This window comes from Tachypleus tridentatus, chromosome 12 (genome assembly GCF_004210375.1).
Source record: "Tachypleus tridentatus isolate NWPU-2018 chromosome 12, ASM421037v1, whole genome shotgun sequence".
Classification (NCBI taxonomy): Eukaryota; Metazoa; Arthropoda; class Merostomata; order Xiphosura; family Limulidae; genus Tachypleus; species Tachypleus tridentatus.
Genome location: NC_134836.1, coordinates 119,550,264 through 119,572,632, shown reverse-complemented (window position 1 = coordinate 119,572,632; position 22,369 = coordinate 119,550,264). Strand labels below are relative to the sequence as shown.

Here is a 22,369-nt window from a genome sequence, read left to right as displayed (position 1 = left end):
GAGAAATTTTAAAACATTATACAGGAGAATATGACATTCTTAAAGTTGAGATGTTGTATGGTAATTATTATGCTTAAAAGAAAAATGTCTGTTCTGTTCTATTAACAGCACACAAAAATGTTCTTAGATTTTTAAACTAAGTCAAACAAGAGAAACAGTTGTCATATTATATCCTGTTTATCTTTCTTAGGTTTTCTATTTCTTTTACACCAATAACTGAACAATATAATACCCAAACAGAACTTATAAAACTAGTAATTGAACTAAGACATAGATACTACTGATTTTGGTTTAAATATATTATATTTAGGATACAACATCTATGACATACAGACACAATTAGTATTCCTTATATAGAAGCATAATTGTTTGTTGTGGTTTCTCTTAAAAGCGCTGTGGTCAGTTGGAGACTTTCCAGTCAGACTGTAATAAAAAGATTGAAGCCAATGAGAAGGAACTGGTAGAGTGCCGTTTACTGATTAGTCAGGTGAGTGTTGTAACTGATTTACTGTGTGAAATTAGTTGAAGAAACAAAGTACAAGCTGGTTACTGATCAGTCAGATGAGTGTAGTAACTGATTTACTGCGTAAAATAAGTTCTCTAACACACAAAACGTACCTGGCTGTTTTTGTGAAAACTATTATAAAGTTGTCAGTTCTAAAGTTGAATAGTTATTGTTGTATATTATTTGTAAAACTTGTGTATATTAAATATGGTTGAGTTCTACTTAGTATTATTTTTATGATAATGTTATCTTTATGTGTAGTTTCTGAATCTGTAAAATAATATTTTAATATTTACTGTATGTTAATATAAGATCTTTTCATCAACCAGAGACAAGAGTTGGATGTAACAAGTCTTATAATTTGTTTAATGTTTGAAAAACTAGTACAGGGTGTAGCATAAAATTATATATAGTAATAAAAATTTACACTTTTCCCAATTAGACGAATATTGACCAGGTTATGACTGACCATATGGTCAGGAGAAACCCATACTTTAATACTGACAGTAGTTTGTCTATCATTGCATCTGTTTCTCAGGTAAGATCTTCAACAGATAACTGTAAGTCTTGCTGACCGTGACTGGAAGTTTGTTTATCCTCAATACATTGTCATAAATCTTTATTATTCCCTCTGTTGCATGCACGTGTAAGATTCCAACATGTTCAACTTACAACCTGACAAGGACAGTAGTAGTGGTAGCCTTCAGCCAGACCAAAGGTCAGGGTCAAGGTGTCTGATTTTAAACAATCAGTGAATAAAGATTCCACAGTTTCATTTGAGAATCAAAAATATGACACTATTATATTGATTGTATCTTTGGACACAACAGATTTTGAACTTTCTAACAATGTATACAACACTTTCAAGCAACAATCCCTGGTCTGCCACCCAAAAAAAAACACAAAGATTTTATCTCTGGTTAAGAGAAAGACCTTGTTTTAATTTTCTAGTTAAGCGATTTGTGTTGAAAGCTGAAAAATGGAAGGCTTATTGAGCATTGCTGTATTGGAATCACCATTACAGTTACAGAACTAATATCATGAAATATGTATGTGTGTGTTTTCATCTCACTTTGAAATAGTTCACATAAAATACACCCAATAGAGAACAACAAAATCTTAGAAACTTCTAATTCTTTCCTCCCCTGAAATTAACTAATATTGGTCTGTGTTATTAAAATGCATTTTCTGTTTAGTATGAAGCCAAGGTGAAGTCTCTTCAACAATCTATGCGAGACATAGAAAACAGAAGGAGAACCCTGGAGGAAGCTGTCGACCAACTGAATGAAGAGTGTGCTAAACTGAAAGCAGCCGGTAAGGTTTACGGTGTAGCGTAATTAGGTATTCTAACATAGGTGGTAGAAACACTTTTAATTAACAAAGGGCTTCCACTCATTAAAAAGAAAGAAAGAAAAAGAATGCAAACTTAATTTGAGCCAGAAAGAATGCTGGAAGCTACAACCTACTTTATATTTTTAGTCATTACCAACTTTATTACATTTTACACTTTAGAGTTTTTTTATTTCTTGAAGAGAAACATTTTACTATTTTGCAAAAAAACACAAAAAAACATCCCCCCTACCATCTGTTTCTGCCACCTATGTTTTCCAAAATTTATTGTACCTTCATATTATTCAAACAGTTCTTGTGGGGTTTTCATTTTGTTAAAGAACTTGTTAAGAATGATCTTACTACATTTTTATTTTTCAAACAATGTCATGGCTTTTTTCAACGTAACTGTTTACATTCAGCATTTTTATTTTATTTATTATTTGTAGAAAATCTGTTCTGTGGATCTCCCCACAGAAATAAAAGAAACTTGAAAGTGATACATGGTATAGTTTTATTGAACTCATTGTGGAACCTCATTCCTTGCAAGAAATTATAGTTGTTGTTTAAACAGTTTGACAGTGAAATAAGTTTAAAAACTTGGTTGACTTTGTACATTAATAGTTAGATCCGTGTGAGTTTTGTCAGATCAGTATTAGTGAGGTACTCGGGGAGATCCTCTCCTCCCTACATGCAATTTTCAAGGGGGATTTCAAATCATTGTTATAGAAGCCCTTGAAAACTCTCATTTCTCCAGCATACCCACTTGGCCCAAAATCTTGGGGTTCTAGATGCGGATGTGATTGGTGGGTAATTCATGTGGTTTAAATAACTGTCAATTTTTGTACAATGTTTTTACGATAGGTGTACATTTGTTAGTGAATATCAAAAATCGGCACAAAACATTTAACCTCTGATTGTGAATTGTGCTTGGAATATAGTTCCTTGTATTCATGTATTAAATGTTTTTTTACAGTTCTTATTGTACAGGTGAGTGTTAGGAAACTACTAAAACAAAACAAAACTTACAGACATAGTGTATCAGCATTTTCTGGTTTCACCAGGAACATCTTTTTGAATAATAGTTTGTTATTGGATACCTTAAAAGAAGTAGAATTCAGTTTACATATCTTTCATTGTTAGTTGTATTTATTTGTTAGAAAGTCTCAGCACTTGCATTTCATGAATAGGTTTTCACTTCATAATGATCAGTTGTATGCAAGGATCACCTTTAAATTAATTATGTGAAGACTGCACATCATTTCTAGGTTTTGTAGACAGACATGTAAAACTGTTTTTCTCAAGCAAAGAATCCTTGGTAGGAAGAAAACATACAACTTAGACAAAGAGAAAGGGAGCGTTTTGGCGGAAGCGTACTGTAATGATACCTTTGCTGTGATTGATTGATATATGAAACAATATTTTTTTATTCCTTGTACAGAGGAAATGCACATAATGGCTTCGAAGGAAAAAGAAAAGTTGAAGGATAGTGCTGAGAAGATGAAGACGGCATTAGAACAGCAGATAGAGAAACACAGAGATGCCCACCAGAAACAGCTGTCAACACTAAGAAATGAAGTTTCAGGGAAACAAGAACAAATTGATGAACTGAAAGAGTATGTATTACTATAGTGTTAGTTGGGCCCTGGCCTGGCCAAGGTGGTTAAGGTACTCGTCTCGTAATCTGAGGGTTGCGGGTTCAAAATCTGCTCACACCAAACATGCTCATTCTTTCAGCCATGGGGGCATTATAATATGTCAGTCAATCCCACTATTCATTGTTAAAAGAGTTGCTCAAGAATTGGCGGTGAGTGGTGATGACAAGCTGTCTTACACTGCTAAATTAGGGATGGCTAGCACGGATAGCTTTCATGTAGCTTTGCGTAAGATTTAGAACAAACAAACAGATATTTACTTCTTAGTCTAAAATGTTGTTCACTTGAATCTTCCTAGATAAATAAATTAATGTTGGATATGTAGGAAATAGTTACTTGCAAATGTTAAGTGTAGTGTGAAAACCTGTATTTTCCGTTACAGTTTTTGAGTGCTTATAATGTTACTTTTACTTCTTTTAGCATAAACCAGAAGCTGTCCTTAGCACAAGAAAGGTTACATAATGAGTACGAAAAACTGAAACAAGAAGAACAAGAAAAAAGCCAGAAACTTCAAGAACTAACGTAAGTAGTTTTACAGTAAAGTTTTGTCTTGACAAATATTACCCTTTCTTTATTCTTCTTGTAAATCAATCTTTGTTTTCATAATTAATTTTTAAAATAAAATATTTTTCCTGTTCCTCATGTTAGGTTTATGATATATAACCTTTTTTCAATAGGCTCGGAGTAATATACACGGGTTCCTCTACACGTATGCACATGTTAAGTATTCACACTATAACTTTTGATACAGCATGTGTATATTCATAAAATATGGTAACTTTTTAGTAAAGATTACAATTATTTTGCATACAAAAAATCAAATTTTTTAATGAAATATTTTCATTAAAGATTTCTTTGTGAAAATATCGAATCTGTTACTAGTCTGAGTGCAAAGTGATTTTGTGTTGTGATAAAAAACAACAACTATTCTTCGTTCCAAAAATCTCAAATGTTATTTATGTAATCTTTTAAACCTCCTAAATACATTTCAAACTTTTGTTTTCAGTAAGACTTTACATTTCATGTTATTTTCTATAACAATGTGGGGTCTGTCACTTGACCAACTTCGTAACTGTCATAAAAAACTTGGGAAGTATAAATTATGTTTTTTTCATACCAGATAGAATGACCACATGTTATAACACAAATGTTGAGTCTAAGTAGCCTAAGTCTCATAACATTATATGTTATTATACTGACCTTCAAGTCATGTCTAGCTTACATTACACAACTTGATGTAGTGCACATGCACTCATGTCACGCTGTCCTATAATATAAAACTGACTTTTAGTTTTCCCTGTCTCGACTGTGTTTTGGTGCACTAGTATTTTGTAATGTACAGCTACATTTCAGTTATTATATTTTGTAATGTACAGCTACATTTCAGTTATTATATTTTGTAAATTTCACACGTGGGTGATATCAAACAAATTTTTTTTTAGGTTTTATGTATACAGTTTTAAATAACTATACTATTACCATAGAATACCATGATATTTTATTAAACTTAGTAACTAAGATGCATTTAGATTTAAAAAAAAAAAGAAACTTGAAGCACTCTAAAGACACAACCTACCTTTTTGGAATCTTTGTTCGAAAGAATGGGGTAGCCTTTTCACGGATTAAACTGGATTAAAAACCACTAGGGGGACAATCTGAGCTGAATGATTGGTTACACACATGTTATATGTTGAAGCAAGTAGGCTGTTTTCAAAACTGGATAGAAGTGAATGGGGGCCACTGTGTTTGATTCAGTACATGAGCCATATCTCAGCAAAATAAAAAAATATGGGGTTCTTATTTTATATTCTAGCTTTTCAATATTAGTAATTTGAGTTCCTAATTTATACGAACTACAGACTTAGTAATTTGACATCACAAACATTTAATTTTAAACAGTGCTGCAATCAACATACCATGTAACTCCCAAAACCTATATTTAAATGTTATTTTAATATTTCATTTTAAATTAAGAAATTAAATCATATAATATTAAAATTTGAATTATAATCTGCAGTTTGATTCCAGACTTACTGACAAAAACTTGCAAAATAGTAGTATAGTAAAATTTTGAATGCAAGTAAACAAACACAGTGACATGTCCTTTGACCTGCGATCTGTTGTGAAAGGGTTAAATAATAATCCTGAAAGTTTAGCCTAACATCCTGCTTCAGCGTATCATAAGATAAAATATACTGTTCTTTGTGGCAGCTTTCCTGATTTCTTAACATTATAGAAGTTTGGTGTATCCTTGTATGTAATGTTAAGTTTATTATTGTTTTAGGCTTAACTTTTTACTTCCATCTATTTGCAGTTTACTCAATGACCGACGGGAACAAGCTTCGGCAAGATCTGAAAGGGTTAGAAGAGACTGTGGTAAGTGATCACGTTATTTTTATCACTTGTTTGATGTCTGTTGTCATACTGATTGGCCAAACCTGTCTTTTTGGGAAGCTTGTCTTTCTTTTGGATTTTTGTAGTTTAGCAAAAATAACTTAAGTATTAATACAATCACTAGTTTTATACCTTGAACTCTGTATCAAAGACAATGCTGAATTTTTTTGATATTCAAAATGCATGTGCGTCTTAACACAGCTGTGTAGTAGCGCCCTCTCAACTATAATTTTTTTATTGTAATTTTCAAAGATTTATAAATCAACAAAACTAATTATCCTTCATTTCTGGATGATGAGAAACCCACTTGAAATAAAAATGTATCTCAGAATGGCTGGTATGGGTATTAACACTTTTACTGATGAGGAGAGAACAATGTTTTGTCTTTCCTATGTCATCTTCAGGTTAAACAAGATAGAGAGTTTAAATGTGACCGTTGATGGACACATGACTTAGGGTTGATAGTATAAACGAGTACCGGATTGTAGGGGGCGTTGCAGGTGGATATTAGGTTATTAACTAGTATTGGTATAAAGGTGTTCCTTTATATTAGTTTAATTTTGGCTTTATTTGCTGTACAAGTAGGGCTTCTTTGATTTTGCATTTGTTTATATTTGTTTCCCTATTTAATATCTGGGTGTTTTCTATGGTTATGTTGTGTTTTATTTGATTTGCAGTGTTCACAAACGTGCAAAGGTGTTTTTTTGTGTTCTTTGAATCTAGTTTCCATATTTCTGCTTGATTCTCCAACATAGAAGTCACGGCATTTGTTGCATTGTATTTCATAAATTATGTTGGTGTTGTGTTTGTCAGTGTAGTTTTTACATATTAAGGACTTTAGTTTTGTATCTGGTTTTTGAGTAAACTTGGTGTTTACTGAAATGTTGTGTTTTGTTATAAATTTTCTTCAAATACTGTTTTTGTTGCTTGTTTGTTTGTTTTTTCACTGATATTGGGAACATACGGTATGCAGCAGTGTAAGGTTCTGTTGTTTGTTGTATCTTGAGATTTATTGTTTGTCTAGGTGTGTGCGTATAATTTTTTCCACGGTTTTTGGAGGAAATTTGTTGATGTTCATGAAGTGTTCATTTTGTTGATTTCATTGTTAATTTTATCAGGTGAGCATAGTTTCGTGGCTGTGTTTATTTGGTTTCTTAATACCTTGAGTTTTTGTTTTGTGTCATGTGCTGAGTCCCAGGGTATATATAATCCAGTATGGGTGATTTTTCCGTTTTGAATTGTGTATCAGTTCTAGTGATCTTGAGGTAGAGAAATGCTATTTGGTTAGTTTTTTTCCTGGTCATAACTGAACTTAATGTTAGGTATTGAGTTGACATGGCTGAATAAACAAAATATATGTTCTGTAGATGATAATCCAACAATTGTATCATCAACATACCTGTACCAGTATAGTGGTGGGTGTAAGGCTGAATTTGTTACTTTAGATTCAATCTGCGTCATAAAAATGTTGACTAGAGCTAGTGTTACGGGATTCCCCATACTTAGACCTTTTATTTTTGCATAATTATCCTTCAGATCTAAATATAGTTTTATCCCACAAGGTTTTTTATTATCTCGCATGGTATCATGTATATGTTGTTGTAGATAATTCTCGGATTCTACAACTTAAAACACAATGGCACCAGCTAATGATTCCTAACCGGTAAAATATCTACAAATGTTGGTTGTTACTAAGGCAAAAAATATTGTTTTGGTAAGAGTTATCATTATGGTACTTTTTTTTTAAGCCAATAAGATGTTGTTGATGATATGAAAAGAGTTTCGATCGCCTTATTTTAGTAGCATAGTTAGTTAATTATATGAGTACGGTTATTATTTGTAATATTATTACTGTAAATTTTGTTAAAGTTTAATCATCATGGGTGAAACAAAGGTAACTTACCATTAAAGATTTATTTACATGTGTTACTCTGTGTTAATTGTTAGGCCAAAGAACTTCAGACCCTCCACAACTTGCGTAGATTATTTGTTCAAGACCTCCAGAGTCGAGTGAAAAAGTCTGCTGCTGGAGACGAGAATGAAGATACTGGCGGAAGTCCCGCTCAGAAACAGAAGATAGTTTTCTTGGAGAACAACTTGGACCAGTTAACCAAAGTCCATAAGCAGGTGAGATAGATGAGCCACCTAGTACAGCCTTAAAACACTGATGACATAATGTCCTTAACCCTCATCACCTCTTGTTAAAAAAACAACAACCCACGAGCGGTAGTTTAATTTGTTTGGTTTTTATTTTTAAACATGTTATGTTTTCAATTGCATAACAGTTTATACTGTTACTGACTGTTATGGTAATCAGTGTTTTGCATTATTAAAAATTTGACGTATGTATTTTTGTAATAAATGTGGATTTTTTTTAAATATGTATAGATCACTTTTAAAATAAATTTATCAAAATAAGTATTATATTTATTTAAAACATAAGTAAAAATGACTTAATTTCAGGTTGTTTACTTTAGAAGCCTCAAAACGTTTCCACCTTTTAACTGCATAAATTATCAATGAGATTCTTTATTTGACTATGTATCACAGGAGTAGCTTTAGAACTTACCCAAAGGTTAATAAGTTTAGCATTCATTTCTTTAATCAGCTCGTGCGGGATAATGCTGACTTGAGATGTGAGTTACCTAAGTTGGAGAAAAGATTACGTGCAACTATGGAGAGGGTGAAGTGTTTGGAATCTTCCCTGAAAGATGCTAAGGAGAGTGCTATGAAAGATCGTAAGAGGTATTTATTCTCGTGTATCTTAATATTATGGGCTTAAAACGTAGGTTCTGTGGTTTTTAGTTTTAGATATTCCTGGTGCTTTTAAACAGTGGTTTGTTACTTATTCCTTCAGGAAAACATCACATTCACATGGCACAATTGTTTCCTTCCAAAAATAGCCCTACATCGTGTAACAGTTTTTAATATTACAATGTAAACAACCCTTTACAAATCTGAAGTATTATGCTTTTTAAATGAATATAGTGCTGAAACTTCATACTTGCTAGGCCTACTATTGGCTGTTATCTGTGTCAGTGGAATGGCTGATGCTTGCATGTTAACTCTGTAGTAAGCTGTCTTTGTAACCACCACTGGAGATGAACCTTGAATTGTAGTGTCATAAACTGTCAATACATTGTACACTTTCTTCAGCCATGACTATTTAAGCCATATTACGTCTCTTCCAGATTTAAAACAAATAAACAAAAACAACAATCAAACAGGATACACACACATTTACTGTATACTATGGTTATTAAGAAGATTTCTCTTGTACAGTTGAAAGTGTGTTAAATGTATTCTGGTTTATCCTCTAGATATCAGACTGAGGTGGACAGAATCAAAGAAGCAGTCAGACAGAAGAGCTTAGCAAGGAGAGGTCATGCAGCTCAAATTGGTAAGTGTAGTTTATTTTAACTGGACTCACAGAAGAGTTTAACAAAGAGAGGTCATGCAGCTCAAATTGGTAAGTGTAGTTTATTTTAACTGGACTCACAGAAGAGTTTAACAAAGAGAGGTCATGCAGCTCAAATTGGTAAGTGTAGTTTATTTTAACTGGACTCACAGAAGAGTTTAACAAAGAGAGGTCATGCAGCTCAAATTGGTAAGTGTAGTTTATTTTAACTGGACTCACAGAAGAGTTTAACAAGGAGAGGTCATGCAGCTCAAATTGGTAAATGTAGTTTATTTTGACTGGACTCACAGAAGAGTTTAACAAAGAGAGGTCATGCAGCTCAAATTAGTAAGAGTAAAGTTTATTTTAACTGGACTCACAGAAGAGTTTAACAAGGAAAGGCCATGTAGGAAAAATAAAATTGTGATATATATTAATTAACAAAATATTTAAGGAAGATATAAATTTAGACAAACAAAATGAAAAGTAAAATAACACATTGTTCAGCTGCAGTCTTTCTTTTAAAGCTTGTGGTTTTTCATCACAGCCACCTTAACTGTCCATAATTATATTTTTTTTTTTACCTTCTACTCATTGTTTTGTCATCTGTTGGTACACAGAGATAAATACGTCACCAGCTAGAATAATTTATATGTTGCTAATGGCATTACAAGAAAAACAATTGAATGAATAACATGGTGACTGTGGAATGTGGCAACTGCCTATTAAAGGAACACTACTAGAACTGTGATGATGACTGTACTTGAAAGATTAATGTGGAAGACTTTTTAAATGCTGTTCTCAACACTTGAGTTACATAAACAGAGTGTATAGTCACCAATTTATTTCTCCAAGTTTCTTTAATAGGTGGTTGCCACCCATTTTGCTGCCAACCTGGTATGAATACATTTTCTAAACTGTTTGTTGAAGAATATATTTTTTGCGTGTGTGTGTACAGACGAACAATAAAATTACAGCAGTATAAGTCTGACACCAGTATTTTGTTAGACACATTACATAATACTATTTATGTTTGCAGTATTGAACAGATAGGTTTGTTGATTCTTTGAGTAGCACAGTACCTTGGAATAGCAAACTCCAGTGAGGTGATTTCATAAAAGTACCAGGTGTCCTGAGCATTTCTTTAGGTCATCAGGACATATATATGTATGTGTGTGTGTGTGTGTGCGTGTGCGTGCGTGCGTGCGTGCATGTATTATAAACATAAAATATTCAAGCCATAAACCAAAACACATTAATGTGGGAAAAAAAATTTCATGTTAATGTGTGTTGGTTTATAGCATTAATATTTTATAGTTATAATTAATCATAAGTTGAGATTTGTTGTTTTTAATGCAGTCCTTCCTCATGATTTTATTTATTCATTTAACTTCACATAAATACAAATTATTTAATTTCACTAACATGTATATATATTCTAAAAACGGTTATAATTAACAATTATTTTCTCTCATCAGCTAAGCCAATTCGTGCCGGACATAATCCTGCAATGAGTGGTGGTATGGGTGTACGTGGAGGTGGTGGTGGTATGGCCATGGACAAAATGTAAGAAAAACTTCAGTGGTACTTAAAACTGTTTACAGTGAACACCAGTTTTCACATAGATTTTACAGGTCTTTAACCTTTATGAAGTTTTGATACAAAGTGTAAAACACAAAAGTCGTCTTTGATTTTTGTATAAAACCATAAATAAATAGACTGTATGAACCAGAAAAAAGATTTTTGTTAATAACGTAAGAAATGTGTTAATTGGTTCTCTTAAAGTAGTGCAGCAAATAAAAAAAGTTTCTTTAATTCATAAGAGATGGAGTGAGATGTGGATATTACATATTTTCAAAATTATCATAACCTGGGATTTTAAACCATCTGTTCTGTTCTGTTGAATAGTTTGACAAAACGTTTTCAGGTGATTAAAAATGTTAAATGTTTCTACCAGTACTAATATAATATTCTGTGTCACCAGTCTCTATACAAATGCTGTAAAATATCTGTCAGATGCATGGAATATATAAGTCTCAATTAGAAAGGTTTGATTCACTTAATGTTCTTATGAACTGTTGTGTGTTCATTTTCAGGGCTATGAACAACAGGAATACTGGAGAAGCAAGAGTCGTTGTTGGGGGTAAGATCTGTAATGCTTTTGTCTGTGAAACAGTATTGTCTGTTATTATGTAATCTTGTATGACCATATCTCTCTACAGTTTCTAAACAGTTTAACTTAAGGTTCTGTACTCTTATTATTTCTCATACATTCTCTTCCACTTCATTTGAATAAAATGAACAGAAATATCTATTGAACAGGAATTACTGATAACTTGATATATGTTATTTTAGGGAAGACCATCACAGAAGCTGAGCTAGCAGCCCTGAAAGCAAAGAAAAAATCATCAAATGTTTCGAAGTGTAAGTTCACTTTCTGTGTTCACATATTAACAATATTTGTTAAGGTTTCGGTAGGTTATTTGTCAATAACCACCAATACTTTGTACAAAATAACAGTATTTAATTAATGTTTTTTTAAAGGTCATCAAGTAAGTTTGTTTATAAAAAGTTAAATAAAAATGAACGTAAATAATATATGTGCTGGACAACACTTGAATCATTTTACCGTAGCTATTAACTCAAGAGAAGAGTGTGACATAATTAAAGTAAATATGTATTATTTACATATCATCAAACAAATTTGTGTTGGGGTTAAAATGACAATCCCCTCGGTGCGGATTCCTGTACGTGGTGAGGGAACCTCCCAGGGAAGGTTCTGTTCTTTCAGTTTCCTTTCTCTGGGATCTAAACATCCACCCACATGTTTGCTGTGCGTGGTGACCCGTGAAGGGGAGGAGAGGATCCTGTAGACGGGTGGCCTTTGGGTGGCCCCCCTTGGGTCAATCGGCTAGTCCACTTGGGCTAGAGTCAACCAAGTACCAGTGTTGGAAGTTTTCAATGGGTGTTGTGGACATTGTGTCTGATGCTGGTGTTTGGGTATAGTGCTCACAAAACCCTGGTGTCTCTGCAATGTCCTTGCATGACATTGTAGTGCGTCCCCTCATAGGGCTCCATGGTGGGTGGGGTCAGTGGGTACCGAAATTTTCCTTTTTTCCTATGGATCCTATGAACAAAAAATTTAAATAAAATAGTGAAAAAACAGTCAATAGGTAAACGACCACGTCTTGAAGACTCAGAACAGCAATCTTCAACATCTGTAACACACGTACCTCATTTTCTTATATTACATTCTCTTTTAGAAAAACCTTTAGGGTAAATGTTCCCCCTTTTTTTATTCAGAAGGGACAAGAGGGACTTGCTGGCTCTCCAAAGTCAGTAAAGAAACTTCGATCTGGTGACATATTGGTTGAAACATCCACATCCCAACACAGTGAACTCCTCTTGAATTCAAAGGCAATTGGGGATATACCTATTGAGGTTACACCCCATGCTACCTTGAATTCTTCACGAGGAGTTATTGTTGAAAGGGATTTGAAGAACGTCCCCGAGTCAGAGATTCCCACTGGTCTCTCCACTCAAGGAGTTTCTGCAGTGAGGCGCATCTCCACTCTCAAAGATGGAGTTACACTGCCAACAAATACCCTCGTTTTGACATTTACATCACCACTTGCACCTGCCACCATCAAGGCCGGTTATCTAATTTGCAGCGTATGGCCATACATTCCAAACCCTCTCCGGTGTTTCCAATGTCAGAGGTTCAGCTACTCAAAGACATCCTGTCGTGGTTCTCTGACATTTGCTCATTGTGATGGCAAGGACCACTATGCCTATGAGTGTCACATGGACCCACATTGTGTCAACTGCAATGGTTCCCACCCTTCCTACTTTCGTTCTTGTCCAAAATGGTTGGAGGAAAAAGAGGTGCAGCATTTGGAAACGACTCACAACATTAGTTATCCTGAGGCTCGGAAATTGCTGTCCACCACTCCATCTCGGACATATGCTGCTGCACTTCGTTCCACAACTACAGTGGGAGTGCAGACAGATCTCTCTGTTTTCAAAACAAATGAAAAGCCTTTTGGCCTCCATGGTTAAAAAGGTTGATGAATTGACTTCTACACCCATCTCTGTTCCTCTTATACATTCCAACAAACCTCAAGATCCACATCCTTCGGTTTTAAATACAGGCATTTCTTCTGATACATCTTTTTCTCCAACCCCACAATGCAAAACAATCATTCGTTTGCATCCTCAGTCACTAGATTCCCCTTCCAATAACAAAAACCTGCCCAATCGACCCAGGGCAGGATCCATGGAGGTTGATAGACCTCCTCCAAATAAGGACAGTAAGGAAAAAAGACGTGGTCGTAAACAGAAGGGTTCTCCAGCCACTTCGCCTACCCGTCATTAACAATGGCCACCTTGATACAATGGAACTGTCGAGGTTTACGTTCTAATCTGGATGATATGAAAACACTGATTGCTTCCTACCATCCTGTATGTCTTTCCTTACAAGAAACATTTCTAAAACCTGCTGATACAGTCACCATTCGGCAGTTTTCTCTGTACAGAAATGACAGGCTGTGTGATGGCCGAATACATGGAGGGGTGGCACTATTGGTTCATCAGCATGTGCCCACCCTGTCTTTGTCAATCAACACACCCTTGAAGGCTGTAGTCATCCGTGTTTCCTTGGGTCGTACCATCACTGTTTGTTCTCTCTACTTGTCCCCTGGAGAGACATATGATCAATCAGACCTTGATTCTCTCGTTGAACAGTTGCCATCTCCCTTTCTAATCCTGGGGGACTTTAATGGACATCATCCCCTCTGGGGAAGTACTGTTATTGATAGAAGGAGTCACTCTGTAGAGCGGATGCTCTCTGATCACAACCCCTCTTTTCAATACTGGTTCTTCCACTTATTTTCATGCATCTAGTCAGTCCTTTACCGCTATTGATCTCTCGGTGTGCTCCCCTTCATTATTTTCCCATTTTTCATGGAGGGTTGACAATAATCCACTAGGCAGTGATCATTTTCCGATCCTTTTGAGAGAGACTGGCCGTGGTCGATGCCACCCTATCCTCGTGCCCCGGTGGAAGCTGGATCAGGCAGACTGGTCCACTTTCACTACTCTCGCAGAACTTGAAGCTGCCATCGTGAATTAGCCATCAATAGACGACTGTGTGGCAGCGGTAACTGACTGTATTATACAAGCAGCTGCTCAGTGTATTCCTAAAACCTTGACGCGTTTTCCACGATATCTTTGTCCATGGTGGAATCCTGCTTGCCACTTGGCACGGAAGGCTCAAAAACAGGCCTGGGATACTTTCCGTAGATATCCCACACTTTCGAACCTCATCGCTTTCCAACGGCCCGTGCACGTGCTAGGTAGGTAAGACGTCAAAGCCAGAAGGAATCTTGGATTAAGTTCACAACTAGCATATCTTCTACCACCAGTTCCAAGGTCATATGGGACAGGATTCGAAAGGTCAGTGAGCACTACAATTCTGTCCCCCTCTCCATCTTACTCTCTGATGGCCAAGAGGTAGCTGATGTCTGGAGCATCGCCGATACTCTAGGTGAAAGCTTTTGCCAGGTATCTAGCAATTCTGCTTGTTACTCCACCTTCTTGGCCATCAAGACTTGGGCAGAGCGTTCACCTCTTTTCTTTCAAACTGATTGTCTCTTTGACTATAATTGTCCTTTTACAGTGGTGGAACTGAAAATGGCCCTTCATTGGTCTGGCAGTACATCTGTTGGACCTGATGATGTACACTATGACATGCTGTGCTATCTATCTCCTGCTTCTCTTGATATTCTTCTAATTGGTTTTAACCGGATCTGGCAGGAGAATGTTTTTCCTGATGCCTGGCACCAGGCTATTATCTTACCTTTCTCTTAACCTGGGAAAGATCCCAAGATTCCTTCAAACTACTGTCCAATTGCTTTGACGAGCTGTCTCTGTAAGACCTTAGAGAGGATGGTTAATGCTCGTCTTGTTTGGTTCCTCGAATCAAACAACCTTCTCTCACCCACCCAGTGTGGGTTCCGACAACAGCACTCCACCACGGACCACCTAATTCGACTTGAAACATCAATCAGAGAAGCCTTTCTCAAACACCAACATCTTGTATCAATATTCTTTGACATTGATAAGGCTTATGACACAACATGGAGGTATGGCATTTTGCGAGACCTCCATATATATATATATGGGCTATGTGACCACTTACCCATGTTTATTAAAAATTTCGTGTTGGTTCGACACTTTCCTGTTCTTTTGTACAGGAACTTTGGGTCCCTCAGGGCTGTGTTTTGAGTGTCACACTTTTCAGTATAAAGATAAATGCCATCACTGAACAACTTCCTCTCACTGTTGTAAACGGGCTCTATGTCGACGACTGACATGAGACATGAGATATATTGAACGGCAACTACAAACTGACCTCAATCATATATTGAAGTGGACTGCAGCGAATGGCTTTAATTTTTCTCTCTCTAAAACCGTTTGCATGCACTTTTGCTGCCAACGGGGGGTATTCACCCTGATCCTGAACTCCGTATTGGTGAAGTTTCGCTGCCAGTGGTCCCTGAAACCAAGTTCTTGGGGCTTATCTTTGACGGTAAGCTGACCTTTATACCAACCACACTTAAAGCAGCTACGGGTCAAATGCACAAGAGCACTGAACATCCTCTGTGTCCTCTCTTCTGCCACTTGGGGAGTGGATCGATGTTCTATGTTAAAGATATATCGTGCTCTTTTTCGTTCAAAACTTGACTATGGATCAATGGTCTATGGCTCTGCCAGACCCTCGGCCTTAAAGATGCTGGACCCCATTCATCATTAAGAACTTTGACTCTGCACTGGGGCTTTCCGCACCTCCCCAGTTCAGAGCTTATATATGGAATCTCACGAACCTTCTTTGCACCTCTGCTGTTTGCAGCTGTCTTTACTGTATGCTTCTAAACTTCATTCCTTACCAAAATATCCCACCTGGGGATGTGTTTTCCTTCCTCGATGGGCCATACTTTTTCAGAACAGATGATCTGCCATTGCTCCTTTTGGCCTTCGCATCCAGGCGAAATTGGATGAATTGGGTCTGTCCTTGGATAACATTGCAGAATCCACTGGTCAGCCCATCCCCCATGGCTTATTACAGCCCCCAAATGTGACCTTTTTTTTAGTTATCTGAAAAAGGCAAATACTTCCGATTGGAAGTACCGTCTTTTATTTACTGAACATCTTTCGAACAATCATTCCATTCTAATTTATACAGATGGTTCCAAATCAGGTAATTCTCTGGGCTCTGCCATGGTTTGTTGTGGCTCAGTGGTTGTGTGCAGAATCCCCTCTACAGCTTCTATATTCACTGCTGAACTGTATGCCCTGGATCATATTGAAGCTAAGCAGTACTCCGACTGCACTATTTATACTGACTCCCTTAGTTCTCTACTTGCCTTGGAATCACTTCACATTGGATCACACCCTGTTCTCACTGATATTCAAAACCGACTGGCCCATTTCTCATTAACATGTACTTTTATCCAGTTTTTCTGGATACCAGGCCATGTTGGTATTTGTGGGAACGAGCTTGCAGACACCACAGCTAAATCTATCTGCTCTGGCACTATCACTGCTGTGCCTATTCCATACATGGACTGTGGTCCTGTATTCAAGGCTCGGCTCCATGCCAGCTAACAGTCCACTTGGAGTGAGGAACGTGACAACAAGCTTTTTCAAATAAAACCCTATATTGGGCTTTGGCGATGGCTGTTTTCTTTTATCTGGAACTGTTGCACCAGTGTGTAGTTTGTGTAACACTCACATCACTGTAAACCATATTTTACTTTCTTGCCATCGTTACGACTCTCAACGATGGCACTATTTTAAACATGTTCTGTCCCAGGGTTTGTCTGTAACATTGGACAGTGTTATTGGTGATGGTGACACTGTCCACCTTGATAAAGTTTTTAGTTTTTTAATGGCCGTTAATCTTTTTAATCTCATTTAAGTGTTTGATATTTATTCATTACACCTTTTTAATTGTGGTTCCCTTTTCAGAGTCTCAATCTCTCTAGTTCAATTTGACATTGGACAATGGCCAGAACATTAAATAACTCGACACCAGGACTGGAAAGGCCAACTTCAGGTGACTAACGCTGCTGTTTGAACTACCCGTTAGTCGTCCTGGCGAGTTGTTATTACAGTTTTGCTGCATGTCTTTTGACACTTTTATTACTTACCTGTTAGTCTTCCTGGAGGGTTATGATCATTACCATTTTGCTAGAGAAAGTCCTTTACAACTTATCTTACTCTGTTTTCTCTCTTAACATTGTAGACTAGGTGTCAACATTGGGTTTATGCTTTTTCTGTCTTTCAATGATGTCTTGTTTTACCTTCATTTCCTTTTCTGTATTTTACTACATTTAATTTATTTTTACCTTTTTACTGGACATTTGGCGCAGATAGTCGAGCTGCTTTGTGCCATAAAACACTAAATCAATCAAAATGACAATAGTTAATGAACTCAGATTTATGATTCATGGTGTGGTAATGGAGGTACGTGTGTGCAGTAGTAGGTAACTGTATGTATGTATGTGTATGTATGTATTTCATGGAACAGTACGTGTATATAGTCGTAGTTAACTGTATGTATGAATTTCATGGAACAGTACGTGTATATAGTAGTAGTTAACTGTATGTATGAATTTCATGGAACAGTACGTGTGTATAGTAGTAGTTAACTGTATGTATGAATTTCATGTAACAGTACGTGTGTATAGTGATAGTTATTAACTGTATGTATGAATTTCATGGAACAGTACGTGTGTATAGTGGTAGTTAACTGTATGTATGAATTTCATGGAACAGTACGTGTGTATAGTGGTAGTTAACTGTATGTATGTATTTCATGGAACAGTACGTGTGTATAGTGGTAGTTAACTGTATGTATGAATTTCATGGAACAGTACGTGTGTATAGTAGTAGTTAACTGTATGTATGAATTTCATGGAACAGTACGTGTGTATAGTAGTAGTTAACTGTATGTATGAATTTCATGGAACAGTACGTGTGTATAGTAGTAGTTAACTGTATGTATGAATTTCATGGAACAGTACGTGTGTATAGTAGTAGTTAACTGTATGTATGAATTTCATGGAACAGCACATGTGTAGTAGTTAACTGTATGTGAATTTGTGTAAGTGGTATGATGAATTTCATGGAACAGCACGCGTGTGTATAGTGGTAGTTAACTGTATGTATGAATTTCATGGAACTACGTGTGTATAGTGGTAGTTAACTGTATGTATGAATTTCATGGAACAGTACGTGTATATAGTAGTAGTTAACTGTATGTATGAATTTCATGGAACAGTACGTGTGTATAGTGGTAGTTAACTGTATGTATGAATTTCATGGAACAGTACGTGTGTATAGTGGTAGTTAACTGTATGTATGAATTTCATGGAACTACGTGTGTATAGTGGTAGTTAACTGTATGTATGAATTTCATGGAACAGTACGTGTATATAGTAGTAGTTAACTGTATGTATGTATTTCATGGAACAGTACATGTGTATAGTGGTAGTTAACTGTATGTATGAATTTCATGGAACAGTACGTGTGTATAGTGGTAGTTAACTGTATGTATGAATTTCATGGAACAGTACGTGTATATAGTAGTAGTTAACTGTATGTATGAATTTCATGGAACAGTACGTGTGTATAGTAGTAGTTAATAGTATGAATTTCAGGGAACAGTACGTGTGTGTAGTAGCTGCTAACTGTACGTATTACAATTTCAAATTATTTGAAATTTTAATTTAGAAGCTAATTGAATGACGATTTTTATCAACTTTATATTTACGAACAAGATTGATACAATTTTCTTTTTAACACATCTGTTTTACAACACAAACTGTCCCAAGGCTTCTCTCTGGTGTGGAATTGAATTGTTATCGACAGCTCACAATGAGTGAATTAATTTCAAGTTGAGTTCACTTAACACGTAACTCTGTTCTTGGCTGGTCTCACACCATTTACAAACTGCCATTTCACTGACATAAATGTTTAATGTCCTGATGGAAATACTAACATCTAAAGTTAAACAGATTATAATTTTCAAAATTTATAAATGTTCCTGATCAAGTATCTGTAATTTCTAGATTAATAAGTGTTCATCACAATTACAGCTTTCAAGATTTATAATATGCTAAGTTTAGCAAACCAACAATATGCTGTTTTTCCATATTACATTGGTTACCTTTTATAAGCTTGAAAGGAGATTTTCTACGAATGTTTGTTTAGACAACAATACTGGTATTTACATGTGTATCTAGATTGATCCTTATGTTCAAGAATCATCTACAAATTTACTGAAGAAGCAAGAATTTCGTAATACACACTTAACATTGAGTTACATGCATTTCTAAATATGTATTTAACCCTTTCACCACAGGTCACACATCAAAGGTCATATGTCATCACATTTGTTGACTTGAATTCAAAATGTTATTGAACTACTATTTTACAAATTAATGTCAATAAGTTTGGAATGAAACTGTTGATTATAATTCAAACTTTAATGTTATACATGAATTAATATCTTAATTTATAAGTAAATATTAAAATAACAAATATAGATTTTAGTGAGTTAGATGGTATATTGAATGTAGCACTGTTTAAAATTAGATGTTTGTGATGTGAAAATACTAAGTCTGTAGTTTTGTACAAATTACGAACTCAAATTATTAATATTAACAAGCTAGAATATAAAACAAGAATCTCATATTATTTTACTGAGATGACTTGTGTACTGAATCAAACACAGTTTCCATGTTCACCTCTTTTCATTTGTGGAAACTATACCTTACGTACACTCTTACTTCAATATGCAACACGTAAACAACCAATCAACAACTAAGAATATTCTCCTAGTGGTTTTCTCAGCTATTTTAATCTGTGAAAAAGACTACCATGTTCGTTCTAACCAAAATTTCAAGAAGATAGGCTGTCTCTTTAGTCTGCTCTTTAAAAAAAGTGTAGTCAGAAAAAGAGAGATTGTTTTTGATAAATTACGGTGAACATTTTTATGAAAGAATAAAATGAAGGAATTCTGAGAAAACCGTATTCAGGTATTCAGGACAAACTAACAGTTTTCTTTTATGTAATCAAATTTGTTTGGTAAAGACAAGTAAAAAGAATATTATTTAACAATTACTAAAACCGATAAATAAATATTAGGGAAACTAAAGCAATTTGATTATGACATTTCACGACAGGTGGAACACACTGAAATCAACTATTAAAATATTTTTGTACCAAAGATAACAGGGTAAACGCATGGATAAATGAAAGGTTTTGTTATGGTATTATATGTTTGTTATAATTATCAAAGCTAAATGTTTTGAATGCTTATAATTTATTTATGATTGAGTATTTATTAAAACTATCATTGGGTTAACGAAACCATCATTTTGTTTTTTCAGCTGCAGAGGAAGGTGGCTATTAATGATCCTACACACATCTGTAGTCTTGTTTAGTTCATCTTCGTTTTTTTTTTTTTTAAATTTGTTCTGCCAGACACTAATCTGGAGCAGGTCTTTCTAATCTCTGCAAAGAACACTAAACGTGGATCTAACTTCTATATGTGTGTGTGCGAGAACCACACCCTTTTTTAAATGTTAATATAATGGTTAAATGGTACAACTTCTTACATAGTAGACAGTAGTTTCTTGTCTGGTGTCATTGTGTAAATACTAGTGCATGTGGGGGCTCAGATTGAAATCTAACGAGCATTCTTCGTAAGAACAGGATTCTTTAAGATAACTAATTACGTTCCTACTGTTTTAAGACTAATGCGGCAGCTTTGTTCTTTTTTCGGTTAAATATTCTGTCATTGGTAGCTAACTGTATCGGGAAAGAGGATACTAATGTTCTGTTTCTTTGTTGGTGAAAATAAAGGACATTCTATTGCAGTGCTATCAGAAGTGATAGTCTGTGGTAGAAGTGCTGGGGTCCTGTACTTTTGTGATATGGAATTGCTTTTGTCAGTAGATGTTAACTGTCATCTCTTACTTGTGTATATATTATGTAACACTCTTTCATATTTATTAAGATAATACAGTACTCTTGGTTAGAATAACACTCTTTCATATTTATTAAGATAATACAGTACTCTTGGTTAGAATAACACTCTTTCATATTTATCAAGATAATACAGTACTCTTGGTTAGAATAGTTAATTTCAGTTTGAAGAGCAAGCTAGGGAATATTCAGGCTATATTTATTGTGTTTAAAGTAACAGCTGTTCGTCTTGAATCTACTGTTAAAAGTTTTCTTATTGGTAGAAATGCTTTAACATACTGCACTGTTTGTTATTGTTTGATTTGTGCTGTTTTCATTATTGCTAAATATTTAATACTATGTGGTTTAAAAGATCTTTCAAAACAATGTCAAACATATTTATAAGGTTTTATACACCATATGGTTATTGACATATGATTAAACTTTGTCAAAGTACAGAGGTAAAAAAAAGTGTTGAGTTACATGTGACTGGGCATGTCTTAACTCAAAGTAGTTGATAGAAGTGGTAGGTGAGGTAATGGAAAAAGAATTGTTAGTTACAATGAGATTAAAACTCAATGTAGAATCCAATATTCTTAGTACATTAATTATAAGATTGAAACATGTATAACAGATTTTGGTCAAATGTTTCCATGAACGGATTTCTTATTAAGAATATTCAGTAATCTGCAATATTGACAAGTGTAGAAGAGATCAGCTCTGTTAGAGTGATCAAATCAAAGATGTTTTGTGATTTCTTCCCACTGTACTGTTCTTTGGGTTAATAAATGAAATTCAAATCAACTTTGTGTTTTTAATACATTTATTTAACCCTAAAATTAAAAAAACTAGTGGCTGTTTTAGTTGTCATATTATCTAATAAGTCTTAAAATTGCTTTTCATTGATAAGTAGATATTAGAACTTTCAGGTAATACAACTTATGTGATAAGTGATTCACATCTTACTGAAAAATCTAAACGTGTTATTTGTGTCAATATTTTGATGAACGTCCAATGCTTCCTTAAAAAGTAGTTTAACATATTAAGATCCTGTTT

At 35.0% G+C, this 22,369-nt stretch overlaps 1 pseudogene across 1 annotated transcript in view; it reads left to right on the top strand.

Moving 5' to 3' along the window:
• Positions 1–22,117, top strand: part of LOC143234508 (kinesin heavy chain-like) — a 106,382-nt pseudogene extending 84,265 nt beyond the window's left edge. Inside the window, exons 16-27 of the transcript XR_013018691.1 lie at positions 392–487; positions 1,702–1,819; positions 3,276–3,450; positions 3,910–4,011; positions 5,804–5,865; positions 7,831–8,010; positions 8,492–8,628; positions 9,204–9,283; positions 10,759–10,846; positions 11,377–11,423; positions 11,636–11,704; positions 20,737–22,117. The product of XR_013018691.1 is annotated as a kinesin heavy chain-like (transcript). The remainder of the gene's footprint in view (positions 1–391; positions 488–1,701; positions 1,820–3,275; positions 3,451–3,909; positions 4,012–5,803; positions 5,866–7,830; positions 8,011–8,491; positions 8,629–9,203; positions 9,284–10,758; positions 10,847–11,376; positions 11,424–11,635; positions 11,705–20,736) is intronic.
• Positions 22,118–22,369: the final 252 nt, after the last annotated feature.